Source organism: Protomyctophum parallelum (genome assembly GCF_964188405.1).
Source record: "Protomyctophum parallelum genome assembly, chromosome: 9".
Classification (NCBI taxonomy): Eukaryota; Metazoa; Chordata; class Actinopteri; order Myctophiformes; family Myctophidae; genus Protomyctophum; species Protomyctophum parallelum.
In genome coordinates, this window is record NC_139706.1 from 34,310,351 (window position 1) to 34,329,146 (window position 18,796).

The following is an 18,796-nucleotide window of genomic DNA, read 5'->3' on the forward strand; positions in this document are numbered from 1 at the left end:
GATTTTGTCTGCTTGTTTTGTGGTGATGAGCTGGAGAGACAGGGTTCTTGAACACTCTATAACTATCACAGGGTTCTTGAACACTCTATAACAATCAGAGACAGGGTTCTTGAACACTCTATAACTATCAGAATATGAATTGCAGAGCATGTTTAATTGAATGACCAATGAACAATTGTGTTCCACCTTGGATCAGTGGCAACTGACATACTTTAAATATTTATTGGTATGTTTCTTTTCTTTATAATATCAATATAAAAACACTAAGATTTTTTGGCAATTATTTGGGAAAACCACTTGCAATATCCTCACGGTCAACATGTTGTGAATTGCTGGTCTACAGTGCAAAACATAATGTATGAATAACGGATCCTACACACCTGAAACATGTCCGTATTTGTGTCAAGAACGTATTCCACCACAACCGTGGAGATTGGAGTGACTCTGAAGGACATCGAGTGCTGGTCCATCATGCTAATAGACTATGGCACAGAGAAGTTCACTGTTAGAAATCACCAGTTTTGGAAAATGGACTCGACTTCAGTACTTGAGTCAAAGCATAGATTACTCAACTACAAGTGAGTCAAATTTGTACTTGAGTTAAGGTATGGAGTAAAACATAGTATTTAAAAGTGAATGCTTGTAAAAAAAAAAAAAAAAAAAAAAAAAACTTCAAAAAAATAAATAATAATAATAATTCCAAAACAACTTTCCAGAAATAAAAAAGTCAATAATAGTAAAACAGATCTACAAGCTCACAAGGTGTTGCATGTAGACCTGCTAATTTCGATATATTTGAAATAGGGCTCAAGTGATTAATTAGTAACAGTCGAGTGGAGTCAAAAGTACAATTTCTGTCTTGAAGTGGATTCAAAGTCAACATATCCAGAAATACTAATACATACTTGAGTAAAGTAGAGATACTCCAAAAACGTTCCTACGGTACTCTAGTAAATGTATTTTTGAATCTCTGTATGGAACCTGCATTTATAAGGGGTGCTTCTGGTGATAAACCCACCCAATATTTGCATACTGGGCCCTATAGTGTGCTATTCTGCATGTTGCTACTACATGTTATTTTGGCAATAATACTTTTGAACTTTGAGTTGAGTAAGATTTTGACTGGAGGAGTAGAAAGTAACAAAGGAACAAAGTATATATTTTTACACTGTTATTGTTACTTGTATTTAAGTCGCAAATCTGAGTACCGGTACTTCTTCCACCACTGATTTTGTACCTTAGCTGCATGTGGACTGCAGTCGTTGTGTTGAGTGCTTGGTTTGAGACCGTTGGCCTTGGATCTCTGGCACAAAGCAAAATGGCTCCTCCTGGCCTCGTCCCCGTCGGGCAGGCGGCCATTATACCTGTGAAGAGAAGATGGAACAGGGGTGGGGGGTTAATAACAAGCTTCATTTCTTCTGTTCAGATCTTAGTAAAGAGCTACTGGACATTGCAGTAATATGGAGCTACATTTTGATAGCAATGCTTCACAAGTTTATGCTATTCGTAACATTTTTTGTCCAAATTTTGATTGTGATTAGACGGGAGCGTACCTATGTTCCCCAGGTTCTATGTTCCCCACCATGCAAAAAAGGTTCTTTGTTCCCCACTTAGAATAAACCTAAACCAAAATATCCAAAAATATCCCAAATTGTTTATTTCTCGTGATAAGATGGCCACAGTGTGAACATGCAGGTCACTTCGATGAATATTAATAAATGAGTGTTTCATACCCCAGGACAATGAGCTCCCCATATTTGACTGGGCCGGAGATGGAGGCGTGTGTGGAGGAGCTAGTTCCTTGGTACGTCGACATTGCTGCTTCCTTCAGAGGGAGTGAGGTGCAGGGCTCTCTGATAGTGAAACACTGTTACCTGCTTCAAAGCTGAGTGGTTGTTGCTGTCCTTCACTTAACCTGCAGACATCACAAGAAAAACCCATGTGAGGTTTAATTTAAAAATGCAGACATTCTCCCTTTAACCACTTAAGGAATAAGGCCTGTACTTCAATGTATAGCAAAAAATATCCAATCTTCTCGACCACAACATTTCACATCCTATAAGCTTGTGAGCTTGTAAATCTAAATATTTTCGAACATATTAGATTTTTTTGTCCTCCACAATGACATGCCCAAGATAGGGACACGTTTAAAGAGGTTAGAGTAATTATCACTTTTATAAAAGTCTGGTAGGTTGAGGTAAAACCCAACGTCTAGATAATATTGCAGTTATTGTAATAGTTGTTACTTTAATCATTTCAACATTTGAAATGTACACAGTAATTATTCTGCAATAGGCACTGTACTATGTTGTTAGACTTCAACAATTTACAATTCAGGCATTTAGCACACACTCTTAATCCAAAGCGATTTACAGTAAGCAAGAACAACACATGGTAATACATCAAATACATAGGAATTCAACATAGAACGATTGGAATTAAATATAAATGGAGGCAGACTAAACAAGCTAAGCAATGTTGTAAATGCGGACAGATGTTGGTTTTAGATTCTTGACTTACAGTAAGTAAGTTTGGTAAAAGTACCAAAACCACTACAAATAGTCTTTTACAAGTAAAAGTCCTGTAGTCAAACTTTTACTCACATTTAGGTAAAATATTTAAAAAGTAGCAGATCTACAGGGATCCCGGATCTATCATCTACATTCTACAATAATGAAGATCTGTAATAATAAATATTAATATTCAAAGTAAAATATAGTTAAAAAGAGAGAGAATTTTAGCAAAGTAAAAATACTTACTGGACTTATTTTGAGTACGATATTCAACAACGGCTGGGTAAAATAAACTAGCAGCTTATCAAAAGTATGGTTTAGTTATGTCAGCTCATCCGTTCAGTCAAGTCCTCAAGTCTCAATGTATGAACTGAGGTCCATGATGTGCTATTTATACATTACAGTGCTGCTCTCTTTCTCTCTGGTTCAATCATTTACAGTAATTTGAATACAGTCTGATCAAAAATCAGCTGATTCAGCTATTTACAGGTCTCTCTCTGGCAATCAGCTTGATCAAAGGGTCCCCCCCCCCCCCCCCTCTCGCTCTCTCTCTCTCTCTCTCTCTCTCTCTCTCTCTCTCATCAATTCAAGCTTTATTGGCATGAGAAAACTAAACGTTTATATTGCCAAAGCAAAAGTGGAACAAAACAAATACATATTTGTACAATTAAATGGGAATAAAGAAAAGTGAAAACATAGCTGTGTTACATTGCAACTTGTATCACGTCTTACAAGATCATACTAAATGATGTCTTTGTTTTTCTTTCCTCTTTTGTTTTGTTTCTTGGACTGGCTGTTTGGGAGTTTTGTAATTTTGCTGCTGCTTTGTATTGTACTAAACTTATTATGTTCCATTTTGGAAAATAATAATAATTTGAATTATATATTTAAAAAAAAAGATCATACAAATTGATTGTGAATTTGCAGTCAGAAAAAGGTTAAATTCCCTACATTTTCCAATGTTTTGCATTCACTTTGTATAAAACCTTTGGGACAAAGCATCAAAGTTTATGTATATAATGGTAGTTGCTTTGCTTGTGTTTTATACTGAGATCACTCGGTACGTGCAGACAGTGCAGAAATACATTATGCATTAATCATGTTTGAAATTCTTTATTTAGGAATACCCCATTGAGATACAGTATCTCGTTTTGAGAGGGTCCTAACTACAATCAATACAATACACAAAAAAGGAGAAAACCAAAACACAAAACACAAACAACAGGGTATTACAATATGCAAGCATATAAATAAGTCCTTCAGTGATTGTAATCTGTGATCTGATGTCGTGGTACAGTTGGCAAGTGATTAGGAAGTGTAGCTCAGTTCCTGCCTCATTTTTATGTCCACTCTTCCCTTGAGCTCTCGATCGCAAGACCGTGTTCACTAAGTCTGTAATGTATATACCATATTCATATTTAAGGCTTGTCTCTCTTTTGGGACGAGCAGTGCTGAGGTATTCTGCTGCTATGTACTCTATGTTTAGGGTTTGCTCTGATTTTGCCTCAGGTAGATTTATTTTTGCTGTCATAATTGGGTCTGTCTCTATTAGTTTGCATTGCACAGTGCACTCAGTGCGCTATTTCCCAATGTGCCCATTATTCCAATAGTAGCATTGTTTGTTCAGTACAGAGTCTCTCCAGCTAAACAGAAAATAAGTTTTCAGTATAGAGGATGACAATTCTGAACAGACACTGACTATATCAATGATTATCAGAACAAACAAAGGTTGTATAAAAATGCTTCTATATCTGATTTATTTTCCCTGATTGTGTTTTTGGTAAAAACAAGCCAATTTGCAGATAACTATAATGAACAGTTGTTTTTCCTACTGAAAGAAGTGACTGAGAGACTTTTCATTCCTTTCTATTCATTGTTTACATCTGCGTTGACAAGAATAATAATACAAAAATAAAATAATAATAAAATATGTGGATCTCGAACAATGAGTAAAAAGATTTAAGAACGAAGAAATGTAAAAATAAAGTTTACAAAAAAAAGGCTGGCAGTAAAGTGAGTAAATCATTACTTAATGTCGCAGAGAGGGGGGTCGACCCCCTCAGTTTCATGCGGAGGGGGGGTGGGGATATCCCCTCCAATTTTTTTTTTTCCCTTACTGAGCACATAGATGGCTTCCACTGCACTGGAGATCAAGTTAGTAGCAGCAAAAGTGCAAATCAAACAGTCAGGTAGCCTATAATGTCATTAAGCCCTCAGTGCAAGTCAGAGAGAGATAGAGAGAGCTGTAGTTGGAGTTGCTTAGTCAATCAATGAGACAATGACAGCCGTTAACAACATCTATTCAAGTATTCAGCATCTCAACGATGGTGATTGACCCCCCTGTTCATTAGGACTGATTATTTCCCCCCCGTTAGATAGAGCATTTAGCATTTTATACCAGGGTAGATAATTTTTTTATTTTTTATTTGTACAGGAATAAAACTCTTTGACTGTAAGTTTTGTTAGGCTTACTTCCTGACAAACGCTCTGTGTTGTCATGACAACCACTCACACTGATGGGAATACGAAGGGGAATAGGTAACCTAAAGTGACAGTCAGATGTAAACAGCTGTAAAGGAGCCTGGAGCTTTGAGAACTTGTTTCAAAGTTCAAACTAATTTTGCACAAAAGTGGAGGGGATATCCCCCCTCTTAGGCTCTGCGCGAGCGCTTCGTGCGCGCAGATAACCCTCAAATATGTCCCCCCAGTTATAAAATGCTCTCTGCGCCAATGGTTAAGTAGCAGTAGTTTTATTTACGAAAGTTGAATCATCTTGCAAAAAGTTAACACCACACATATTATAGAGCGTCGCAGTCCCGCCCCCTCGAGAGACCCAGAAAATAAATCCCCGTTCATTTTGCTCATAGACTTTTCAGAAAGTATTTATTTAAAGACGTTTACGCCACGGACAAAGCCAACTCTTGCCGTGACAAATCATGCCAACAAACACACAATACTGGATGGATTGTTCCACTACTTTCCATTGGTTAAATATTTAGGAACAACACAGACCTTTTTTCTTTTTTTTTTATTCAAAGGAGCTTTATATATTGCCATGAGAAAACATATGTTTGCCTTGGCAAAGCAAGTGTCAAAATAATGAAAAGAATTGGACCTCTTCGTTAGCAGTTCCCTTGTTTATTTTATTTTTAGTGATCACAATCTGAAGGTAGCATTACATATCATTCACGCAACACAACACCACCAACAACAACGTTTGAGCAGGGGATTATTTTGTGTCCCACAGTGGGTAGAGGGCTGTGAGTCTGAATGCAACTTGTCCCGGTAGAAAACTGTCTCTGGTGTCACATTCAGTCAGGTACAAAGAGTGGATTTGAAAACTTATAATTTAAAAAGAAAATATTCATATTCAAGTAGAATAAAACACTTTCTGGCCAATAGGCTAAGCCACACAGCGCGATGGCAACTAAACTGTCCCTCTGGGCTGTCCCCAATGTCATCATCAACCCTTTGCTTCAACGATGTTCATTGTGACCGTGGTATTGTGAGGGATCTCTCTGGGGATCACTCACTCCATTACTCCTTCCAGAGGCATCTGGACTGCTCCTCGCTCCAACCTGAAGACTGCTCTTTAGGTAGGCCTTCCATTGGAGAAGGTTTAAGACCCTGTGGATGAGATGAATGGGGGGCGGATGCCTCCTTCCAGAGGCATCTGGACTGCTCCTCGTTGCAACCTGAAGACTGCTCTTTAAGTAGGCCTTTCATTGGAGAAGGTTTAAGACCCCGTGGATGAGATGAATGGGGGGCGGATGCCTCCTTCCAGAGGCATCTGGACTGCTCAGAGTCCTCGCTCCAACCTGAAGACTGCTCTTCAGGTAGGCCTTCCATTGGAGGTTTACGACCCCTTGGATGAGATGAATGGGGGGAGTCTACCAGTACTCTGGTACCCTGCTCAGAATGTACAACACTCTGGTTCCTACTAGCCGCCAACTGCTGGGAGGATACAAGGGGTGGGGATACAAGTGGTGGGGATGTCCAGAGGCATCTGGACTGCTCCGAGTCCTCGCTCCAACCTGAAGACTGCTCTTCAGGTAGGCCTTCCATTGGAGGTTTACGACCCCTTGGATGAGATGAATGGGGGGAGTCTACCAGTACTCTGGTACCCTGCTCAGAATGTACAACACTCTGGTTCCTACTAGCCGCCAACTGCTGGGAGGATACAAGGGGTGGGGATACAAGTGGTGGGGATGTCCAGAGGCATCTGGACTGCTCCGAGTCCTCGCTCCAACCTGAAGACTGCTCTTCAGGTAGGCCTTCCATTGGAGGTTTACAACCCCTTGGATGAGATGAATGGGGGGAGTCTACCAGTACTCTGGCACGCTGCTCAGAATGTACAACACTCTGGTTCCTACTAGCCGCCAACTGCTGGGAGGATACAAGGGGTGGGGATATGAGGACATTGGGGATATGAGGACCCTGCCTGCCACTCCGTGGCAGATCCTTGTGCAGGGCGTCCAGGTTTCCGATGGTGGGTGTGAACTCCAGGCCCGTGGCCGTGCGCCACAGGATGGTCACACCACACAGGTCGATCAGCGAGCCGTCCACCAGTTCCTGAGAATCACCGTCCACCTGGACGGAAACATGAGAAGATACGATTTAGTTGATGTTTTTGTTGACAAGAATGCATGTACATGATGAATAGACTTGCACATAATTATTTGTCAAAAGGATTTGTTGGTCCTTTGAATGCACATGTGTTAGTGGGGTACCAGAGACATAATATAAATGCGCTGCTCCCGTGCTTGCGGTTGGTCAGGTTAGGGTTTGCTATAGGTTGTCGTTTGTCGGACTAATGACTTGTCTGAACTAAGTACTGCACCCCTACCAGACAACTAAAATGGCAGAACAACATTGGTTAAATTAAATTAAACCAACATGCATGTACTGTATCAAATGTACATACAAAAAAATTAATAAGGGTCTCTTGGACCCCCTGATTGCCAACTGGCAAACTGTTATGCTAAGAATTATGCTAAATAGTTACACTAATCTACATTGAAAAGCTTATTTTCATGCAAATATATCTGTGAATATGTCCCATTCTGTTTCCTCTGAAGTGTTGTGTGCCATTATTAGTTTAGTTAGGGTTTTGTTGTGAACATATTGTACAGTACAGTAGTGAAGTCTATAGTGTACTGTATAGATTAGTCCTCACCATCTCCCCCCGTTGAGCTGAGGGGTTTTCCCGTTGGGTGAAGGCGCGGCCACACACAGAGATCTCCCTCCACAGGTTAGCCTTGGAGTCCTGAGTGGAGCCATGGAGTGGGTGCTTCACCAGCACACCATTGGTGGTCAGTCCGTCCATCCGTCCATCAGGCCTCTTCCATGTCTGTGCCTTCTCCTGCAGGGAGGAAAGCAGTGGTTACTTATAGTAAGTAAAAGCAGCAATACCCATAAAAGTCCTGTATTCAGAATTTTACTTGAGTAAAAGTACAAAGGTATTGCCGTCAAAATACATATAGTCGTATACTTATAGCAACAAAGTACCAAACTCTTTCAAAAGTAGCAGATCTAAAAGCTCACAACATATCACATTGTGACATATGCTGTGAATGCCTATGTTTCAGGTATTAATTTTGAATGCATTTGCTCAAAATGGATTAATCAAGTAATCAAACAAGTTATGCATCCCTGTTTTGATTTGTTGAGCATGAGTGCTCTTTTTCAGCAGTGACCTGCACAGTCACACAGACACAATTTCATTTGACATTTCATAACCTACACCCAGGAAGATGTTCTTGGAGCAGTCGAAGCCAGCGGCGTAGATGCGAGTGACGTAGGGCGGGCTCCTCTGGCAGGTGATGCGGCAGGCGAAGCGCGAGATTTCACTTCTGCCGTCGGGAACTGCAGTGTCCTTCACCACAAAGTCAATGGGATTCTCCGTGGACCGCCCGATCTGTTATAGACAAACATATAGGGGTTTCACATTACTCACAGCTTGTTTACATACAGTACACTGTACACTTTCACCCAACTTTTGCATACCATTATAGTATAGCTAGGAGGGTGGCATGACTGAATAGCTAGAGAGGCCGCCTGGGAAAAAAGTCCCAGGTCTGACTCCTAGCAAGACACTTAACGTCCCTTATCCCCGATGAGGAGAGAGAACCCCACAGTGATTTTGTCTGCTTGTTTTGTGGTGATGAGCTGGAGAGACAGGGTTCTTGAACACTCTATAAGTATCACAGGGTTCTTGAACACTCTATAACAATCAGAGACAGGGTTCTTGAACACTCTATAACTATCAGAATATGAATTGCAGAGCATGTTTAATTGAATGACCAATGAACAATTGTGTTCCACCTTGGATCAGTGGCAACTGACATACTTTAAATATTTATTGGTATGTTTGTTTTCTTTATAATATCAATATAAAAACACTAAGATTTTTTGGCAATTATTTGGGAAAACCACTTGCAATATCCTCACGGTCAACATGTTGTGAATTGCTGGTCTACAGTGCAAAACATAATGTATGAATAACGGATCCTACACACCTGAAACATGTCCGTATTTGTGTCAAGAACGTATTCCACCACAACCGTGGAGATTGGAGTGACTCTGAAGGACATCGAGTGCTGGTCCATCATGCTAATAGACTATGGAACAGAGAAGTTCACTGTTAGAAATCACCAGTTTTGGAAAATGGACTCGACTTCAGTACTTGAGTCAAAGCATAGATTACTCAACTACAATTGAGTCAAATTTGTACTTGAGTTAAGGTATGGAGTAAAACATAGTATTTAAAAGTGAATGCTTGTAAAAAAAATAAAAGAATAAGAAATAAATAATAATAATAATTCCAAAACAACTTTCCAGAAATAAAAAAGTCAATAATAGTGAAACAGATCTACAAGCTCACAAGGTGTTGCATGTAGACCTGCTAATTTCGATATATTTGTGATTAATTAGTAACAGTCGAGTGGAGTCAAAAGTACAATTTCTGTCTTGAAGTGGATTCAAAGTCAACATATCCAGAAATACTAATACATACTTGAGTAAAGTAGAGATACTCCAAAAACGTTCCTACGGTACTCTAGTAAATGTATTTTTGAATCTCTGTATGGAACCTGCATTTATAAGGGGTGCTTCTGGTGATAAACCCACCCAATATTTGCATACTGGGCCCTATAGTGTGCTATTCTGCATGTTGCTACTACATGTTATTTTGGCAATAATACTTTTGAACTTTGAGTTGAGTAAGATTTTGACTGGAGGAGTAGAAAGTAACAAAGGAACAAAGTATATATCTTTTTACACTGTTATTGTTACTTGTATTTAAGTCGCAAATCTGAGTACTTCTTCCACCACTGATTTTGTACCTTAGCTGCATGTGGACTGCAGTCGTTGTGTTGAGTGCTTGGTTTGAGACCGTTGGCCTTGGATCTCTGGAACAAAGCAAAATGGCTCCTCCTGGCCTCGTCCCCGTCGGGCAGGCGGCCGTTATACCTGTGAAGAGAAGATGGAACAGGGGTGGGGGGGAGGGGGGTTAATAACAAGCTTCATTTCTTCTGTTCAGATCTTAGTAAAGAGCTACTGGACATTGCAGTAATATGGAGCTACATTTTGATAGCAATGCTTCACAAGTTTATGCTATTCGTAACATTTTTTGTCCCAATTTTGATTGTGATTAGACGGGAGCGTACCTATGTTCCCCAGGTTCTATGTTCCCCACCATGCAAAAAAGGTTCTTTGTTCCCCACTTAGAATAAACCTAAACCAAAATATCCAAAATATCTAAAAAATGATATTTCTCGTGATAAGATGGCCACAGTGTGAACATGCAGGTCACTTCGATGAATATTAATAAATGAGTGTTTCATACCCCAGGACAATGAGCTCCCCATATTTGACTGGGCCGGAGATGGAGGCGTGTGTGGAGGAGCTATTTCCTTGGTACGTCGACATTGCTGCTTCCTTCAGAGGGAGTGAGGTGCAGGGCTCTCTGATAGTGAAACACTGTTACCTGCTTCAAAGCTGAGTGGTTGTTGCTGTCCTTCACTTAACCTGCAGACATCACAAGAAAAACACATGTGAGGTTTAATTTAAAAATGCAGACATTCTCCCTTTAACCACTTAAGGAATAAGGCCTGTACTTCAATGTATAGCAAAAAATATCCAATCTTCTCGACCACAACATTTCACATCCTATAAGCTTGTGAGCTTGTAAATCTAAATATTTTCGAACATATTTGATTTTTTTGTCCTCCACAATGACATGCCCAAGATAGGGACACGTTTAAAGAGGTTAGAGTAATTATCACTTTTATAAAAGTCTGGTAGGTTGAGGTAAAACCCAACGTCTAGATAATATTGCAGTTATTGTAATAGTTGTTACTTTAATCATTTCAACATTTGAAATGTACACAGTAATTATTCTGCAATAGGCACTGTACTATGTTGTTAGACTTCAACAATTTACAATTCAGGCATTTAGCACACACTCTTAATCCAAAGCGATTTACAGTAAGCAAGAACAACACATGGTAATACATCAAATACATAGGAATTCAACATAGAACGATTGGAATTAAATATAAATGGAGGCAGACTAAACAAGCTAAGCAATGTTGTAAATGCGGACAGATGTTGGTTTTAGATTCTTGACTTACAGTAAGTAGGCCTACTGTAAAAGTACCAAAACCACTACAAATAGACTTTTACAAGTAAAAGTCCTGTAGTCAAACTTTTACTCACATTTAGGTAAAATATTTAAAAAGTAGCAGATCTACAGGGATCCCGGATCTATCATCTACATTCTACAAGAATGAAGATCTGTAATAATACATATTAATATTCAAAGTAAAATAGAGTTAAAAAGAGAGAGAGTTTTAGCAAAGTAAAAATACTTACTGGACTTATTTTGAGTACGATATTCAACAACGGCTGGGTAAAATAAACTAGCAGCTTATCAAAAGTATGGTTTAGTTATGTCAGCTCATCCGTTCAGTCAAGTCCTCAAGTCTCAATGTATGAACTGAGGTCCATGATGTGCTATTTATACATTACAGTGCTGCTCTCTTTCTCTCTGGTTCAATCATTTACAGTAATTTGAATACAGTCTGATCAAAAATCAATCAGCTTGATCAAAGGGTCCCCCCCCTCTTTCTTTCTCTCTCTCTTTCAATTCACATCAATTCAAGCTTTATTGGCATGAGAAAACTAAATGTTTATATTGCCAAAGCAAAAGTGGAACAAAACAAATACATATTTGTACAATTAAATGGGAATAAAGAAAAGTGAAAACATAGCTGTGTTACATTGCAACTTGTATCACGTCTTACAAGATCATACTAAATTATGTCTTTGTTTTTCTTTCCTCTTTTGTTTTGTTTCTTGGACTGGCTGTTTGGGAGTTTTGTAATTTTGCTGCTGCTTTGTATTGTACTAAACTTATTATGTTCCATTTTGGAAAATAAATAAACATTTGAATTATATATTAAAAAAAAAATATCATACAAATTGTGCATTTGCAGTCAGAAAAAGGTTAGCATAAATTCCCTACATTTTCCAATGTTTTGCATTCACTTTGTATAAAACCTTTGGGACAAAGCATCAAAGTTTATGTATATAATGGTAGTTGCTTTGCTTGTATTTACAGTGTTTTATACTGAGATCACTCGGTACGTGCAGACAGTGCAGAAATACATTATGCATTAATCATGTTTGAAATTCTTTATTTAGGAATACCCCATTGAGATACAACTACAATCAATACAATACACAAAAAAGGAGAAAACCAAAACACAAAACAAACAAACACAAAACACAAAAACAGGGTATTACAATAAAGTAAGTCCTTCAGTGATTGTAATCTGTGATCTGATGTCGTGGTACAGTTGGCAAGTGATTAAGTGTAGCTCAGTTTCTGCCTCATTTTTATGTCCACTCTTCCCTTGAGCTCTCCAACGCAAGACCGTGTTCACTAAGTCTGTAATGTATATACCATATTCAAGACCGTGTTCACTAAGTCTGTAATGTGTATACCATATTCAAGGCTTGTCTTTCTTTTGGGATGGTCTGTGCTGAGGCATTCTGCTGCTGTGTACTCTATGTTTAGGGTTGAATAACGTTCTTTTGCTCTAATTTTACCTAGTAAGTAAGTTAGTTTGCATTGCACAGTGCACTCAGTGCGCTATTACCCAATGCGCCCATTATTCCAATAGTAGCATTGTTTGTTCAGTACAGAGTCTCTCCAGCTAAACAGAAAATAAGTTTTCATTATAGAGGATGACAATTCTGAACAGACACTGACTATATCAATGATTATCAGAACAAACAAAGGTTGTATAAAAATTAGAGCTGGGACTCGATTAAAAAAAATTATCTAATTAATCAGAGGCTTTGCGATTAATTAATCTAGATTAATCGCATTTTAATCGCATATCAATATTCAACCCGAGAACAGCGAGAAACCTTTTTTTTTAATGTTTTTAGGTATCCCAGTGAATCAGCGAATAGTGACTACAGGATACCACTCATTTTCAACATTTTACTGTCATTAATATACCTGTTGTGGAAATAATAATAAAAAGTCACCCCATTCTGTGTTGCCTAGAACTGGAGGTCTGAAAAAAACTATAGAAAAAACTATAGAAAAGCGCCCAGTGAGAAACGTTCCGCGGTGAAAAAAAAGGTGCGATTAATTTATCTGTGGTTAATCGCGATTAATTTTTCTGTAGTTAATTAATCTAAATTAATCGCAATTAGTCCCGGCCCTAATAAAAATGCTTCTATATCTGATTAATTTTTCCCTGATTGTGTTTTTGGTGAAAACAAGCCAATTTGAACTGCCGATAACTAATGAACAGATTTGTTTTTTAGGGGGGGGGGGGGGGGGGGGGGGGGGGGTATCCCCTCCTGGCTTCCACTGCACTGGAGATCAAGTTAGTAGCAGTAATTATGTGCAAATCAAACAGGTAGCCTATAATGTCATTAAGCCCTCAGTGCAAGTCAAGATAGAGAGAGCTGTAGTTGGAGTTGTTTAAGTCAATCAATGAGACAATGACGGCCGTTAACAACATCTATTCAAGTATTCAGCATCTCAACGATGGCGATTGACCCCCCTGTTCATTAGGACATTGATCTCCCCCCCCCCCCCCGTTAGATAGCATTTAGCATTTTATACCAGGGTAGATACATTTTTGTTTTCATTATTTTTTATTTGTACAGGAATAAAACCCTTTGACTGTAAGTTTTGTTAGGCTACTTAATTCCTGACAAACGCTCTGTGTTGTCATGACAACCACTCACACTGATGGGAATACGTAGGGGAATAGGTAACATCTAAAGTGACAGTCAGATGTAAACAGCTGTAAAGGAGCCTGGAGCTTTGAGAACTTGTTTCAAACTATTGAAAACTAAGAGTGAGCAGTTGAGTCCATATGAAGTTAGTTGAATAGCCTACGTTGTCAATCATCAATGGTAAGAAGTGGATGATCATGCCTGATGTCTCAGCATGTAGAATAAGAATATGCAGTAAGCAGGCTGCAGGCAGACACGGCTGCTTGTGCCCTCAAGCCACAGATACCCCTCAGATATGTTATAAAATGCTCTCTGCGCCAATGGTTAAGTAGTAGCAATAGTTTTATTTACGAAAGTTGAATCATCTTGCAAAAAGTTAACACCACACATATTATGGGGGTCCCTGGCCCAACATATATTTAATACTAAATACAATTCAATGTGGGGGTCCTTGACTTGAACATTTTTGAGAACCACAGATTATTTTAACTTGATTCCTTAAATGCTCTAATGCTGCGCTCACACGGGCAGATGCAAAGATACAGTCTACCATTAACTTTCAATGGAAGCCTGCAACATTATTTTGTTGCTGCTGCAAAACCTACAACAACTACAAGGCTACAAAAAGGTTGAGCTGGTTTCAACTTCAGCTACAAAGCATGGCATCTGCCAGTGTGAAGTTGTGAACGCAGCATAACTTATTCCATTCCAGTGGTTCTCAAACTTTTAGTTTTGGGCCGCGGACCCCAATCTAAAAGAGTTTGTGTCAGGGACCCCCAGAACAGAAGATTTGCATTAATAGCCGATCTACAAGCTTGCAGTGTGTGTGCTGTGTGCTTCCAGAACGGCTATAATCAAGATCACAAGCCATGATGAGACCATTCAATGTATTATTATCCATAGAGAAACACCACCCTTCCAGCATGCAAGATGGTGGAATCCCAAACCATCTCGGCACAGAATACAAATAAATAATAGGTAATCTGTTTTATCACAACACTAAAATGAAATACATAAGAGCTGTCACTGTGACATGACAGCATACCCTTTCTTTCATAGAGCACAATTAAGGTCTGATTCACAGTTCTTAGACAATGCAGTCTGATCAAAGGCTTTCAGATGATTAAATCAGGCTATTGGTAAAACTGAGATAGACGGATAGCAATATGCAGAAATATCAATGGCCTAATTAATGGAGTAATTAATCATTATTTGATATTTATACATTCTCCCACAATATACTTTGTGTGTGTCCAATAAATCGCTCACTCTATGAGGAAGACCATTCTTCCCCCCCCAAGCTATAACCAGATGTGACGTTTGTGGGCGTTCCTTCTATCTCTGTGTATATGTATCCTCCTGGTAGGGGCTCCTCACTGGCACTGAGTTAATTGATCTTTCAGCCTAGTAACCTTTTCATAACAAAATATATTTTTTACAGGATTTTTAATTTCTTTCTGAAAGAGGGCATGTTCAGCTGTCAGAAAAACATTTGTCCAGCTTAATGCATTATTCCATTTTTTCCATAAATATCCATTTCAATAACAGGGGGGAACAATTGTTGGACGTAACATGGGGGACATTTTACGCTAAAGATAGCCATTATTCTATATGTAATGAAGAATATGGTACAGTATCACATTGTGAACACAGAGTAAGATTTTAATATATTTATCAACCATATTTCCCTCTATATTCCCTCTCGAACATCATAGCCCTTAATTACTCATGGAGCACAAAGGTCTGATTCACAGTCCTTAGACAATGCAGCCTGATCCGTGATTAAATCTGGCTGTTGGTAAAACTGAGATAGATTGAGCAGTATGCAGAAATATCAATGTCCTAATTAACTTGCGTAATTAATCATAATTGGATATTTATACATTCTCTCACAATATACTGTGTGTGTGCTGTTTACTTTTCTAGGTAGTTCACCTTTCACCTTTCACCTAGTAGGCCCTATGTGTAATGGAGACCAATGTTCTTTTGCTTAATTAGTAATTCTCCTCACCTGGTAGCTTCACAAGGGTAGTTATGAGGTGATTAGTTTGGTCAGAGTCAGTTCAGTTCAAGCCAGCACACTGTCAAGAGCTCTCTCACTGCATGTTGAGTTAACCCTTTCTATCAGGCCTTGGACAGGATAAGTCTAAGTTTGTGTGTTTTTTGTTAAACTTTATGGCTCTTTAAGCATATCTTGGCTCTTAAAGCAATATGCTTGATATTTTCTAAAATGTTGATTGCATTTAGTACAGTGAGTACAACATATGTTCTTTTTCATGTATGATGCATACAAATAACTATGTTTGGTTTATGATTTTACAGTATATGACACCAATGTTGTGTTTTCTATTTTTTCTGTATTGCAGTTTTACAATTTATTCATCAGTGAAGAACCTAAATCAAGTCATGCCTTTTGGAGCTTTATTGGTAACTTTGTTAGCTGTCTGCCAAGCCATACAGACTGTACACCAACGTATAGTAAGGGCAGAACAGTGTGCGTGCATGTGATTTACAGTAAGCAAGGAAAACACAAGGTAGGCCTAATCATAGGTAAACGAATCAGTCGAAGTATATAGTAGAATATCGAATAAATCAATTTCTGTGCAATTTCTGTTTCTGTTTCAAGACAGTGCAGGAATACACACAATGATTAGAAGTCTTTAAAAGGATCCCTTGCTAATGAGACAAATATGCCTTAATACATTATAATTGCCCTCTATAATTAAAATTAAACACCTTAAATATTTCATTTATTTTGGAAATAGAACAACTCCCGTTGCAAGTTGATGATGTCATTTGTCCATGGAATATATGGAATGCATGCGTGCTAATAAAAACCTTGTAATTTTGTAGGTGTTTTTAATTTTAGATTTTAGTTATAGAGGGCAATTACAATGTATTAAGGCATATTTGTTTTACTCGGTGCCAGTTGGGCACTGGCATACTTGGAACGATGCAAGTTGGAAATGAATGCCCCACCCAGTTATTATGTATGTGTCCCTTTTATGCCCATATATGGAGTTCTTTGTCAGATATGCTCAAATATGGAGTCTATGCAGATGTCAGAACAGGCCAGCTCCATATATGGAGCCTGTACTGTACCTCACCCAGATATCAGAGGTTCTTTCCTCGTCATTAGTCATGTTTTCATAGCCTGGAGTCTGACAATATCAAGCTAATGTTTTCAAACTCTCCTTGGGTGATTTTAATCTGTGGGAAGTACCTTGGCTTTATTCTCTGTTATTATATCACCAAATGTGACTTGGACTGACTTGATTTGAATATTTAAAGTGACACAAAACTATAAGGTGTACATTTCACATCCACATCTGATATTGGGTTTGAATGGAGAATGTGTCCCACAGACAGACACACACAGATAGGCCTGCCCACCCCCTAGTTGCCACTCCGCAATAAGCTGGCATTTGGCAAATACTGTAGATTTCAGGAATGGTAATCGGTCGATTGTGGACGATAGCTGGAGTACTGGTTAATTGGTTTGAATCTGACAGCATTCTACAGCCATCTGTTCACATGCTAGGTAGGGAGGAGAGAGAGAGCGCTACAGTTGTCACATTTGGGACAAGCTCTGCCAAAACAGGATTTTGCGCACCTTTGCTGATTGAGTTGGAGAAGTGCTGATTTGTAGTCAGTTGAGAATGTATATAATAACTCATTGCCTGAGTGTTACCTGGAGCACTCAGGCAATATGCTCCAGCGCTCCATAACTCAGAGACCACAGCTAGAGAGGAAGTGGTGAATTGACACTTCCAAGAAAATCCAGAGTGTTATAATTCAACTCTGAGTGTACAAGCTAGATTTGTTGATTTCTACACTGTTGATTTGTCTAAAATGTTGTACACTTTGTGCATTTAATTTACTGTGCAGCCGAGACTATAAGACTTCATGTTATCTTATTTCAAACAAACAAAAAACTTTGGATGCTCAATATCTACTGAAATATGCTTTTGTTTTATAACGGTGTTTACATGCTATCAAGTTAAGGGCCTCCCACACCGTCTGCGAACGCGTCGCGCCGCGTCGGACGGAGCCGGTGTGTGTTGGGCTTTAGACAAAAATGTAGTTTGTGGCCCAGGCCGTAGCGTAACGGTCTGGGCACCGGACTGGTGATCCAGTCGCGGTGTGCCGCGGGTTCGACTCCCGGACCCGACACGGCCTTTACCGCATGTCATCCCCCCATCTCTCTCCCGTTTCCTGTCAGCCTACTTTCTATCCCTTAAAAAATCAATAAAGGCGTAAGCCGCAAAAAAATATCTTAAAAAAAAAAAAAAAAAATGTAGTTTGTACTGTACTGAGAACTGACCAATCCAAATTATGATCCTTCCAATCAGAATTATATAATTTGACTTTATCTAATGACAACACCAAGCTATCAAGCTGTCTGTCTGTCTGTCTGTCTGTCTGTCTGTCTGTCTGTCTGTCTGTCTGTCTGTCTGTCTCGGTTTCTCTCTATTTCTGTCTGTCATCCCTATGGCCACTCCCACAGTCTACTCAATAATGACCTTCACACCTCTTTCCTCTCCTTCAATATAGTCCCGCCAATCTCCTCATCTCACCTCGTTCCCCTCGGACCATGACAAATCATATCCCGCCACTCCCGCATTCCTACACAACTGATGATTAACTGGGATCAACTCGTATAGACCTTTGCAGCGAGTTTCCGGAAGTAAAAATCCTGTCCCTTTTCTCCGTAGAGGATTTCATTATTGTGACGATCCAATGTAGACTCTCCTGGTTGTAGAAGGTTTTCCCATTGAACACTAACTACTGTGATGTTCATGTACTGTATGCACCTTCTTTTACAAAATGCACAGTACTGTAACTGTCGATTGCCAACGTTTGGACAGGGAAGCCATCGGATACAGGGAAGACAATCACAGCATTTCATTCTGAGTTTTTTGTCCCATTGCCAACTGGGACACACTAACAAAATACTCTGTCTCTGCTATACATTAGACACCATTCAGTCATTTTTTGCAGAAAGTCAAGAATGCATT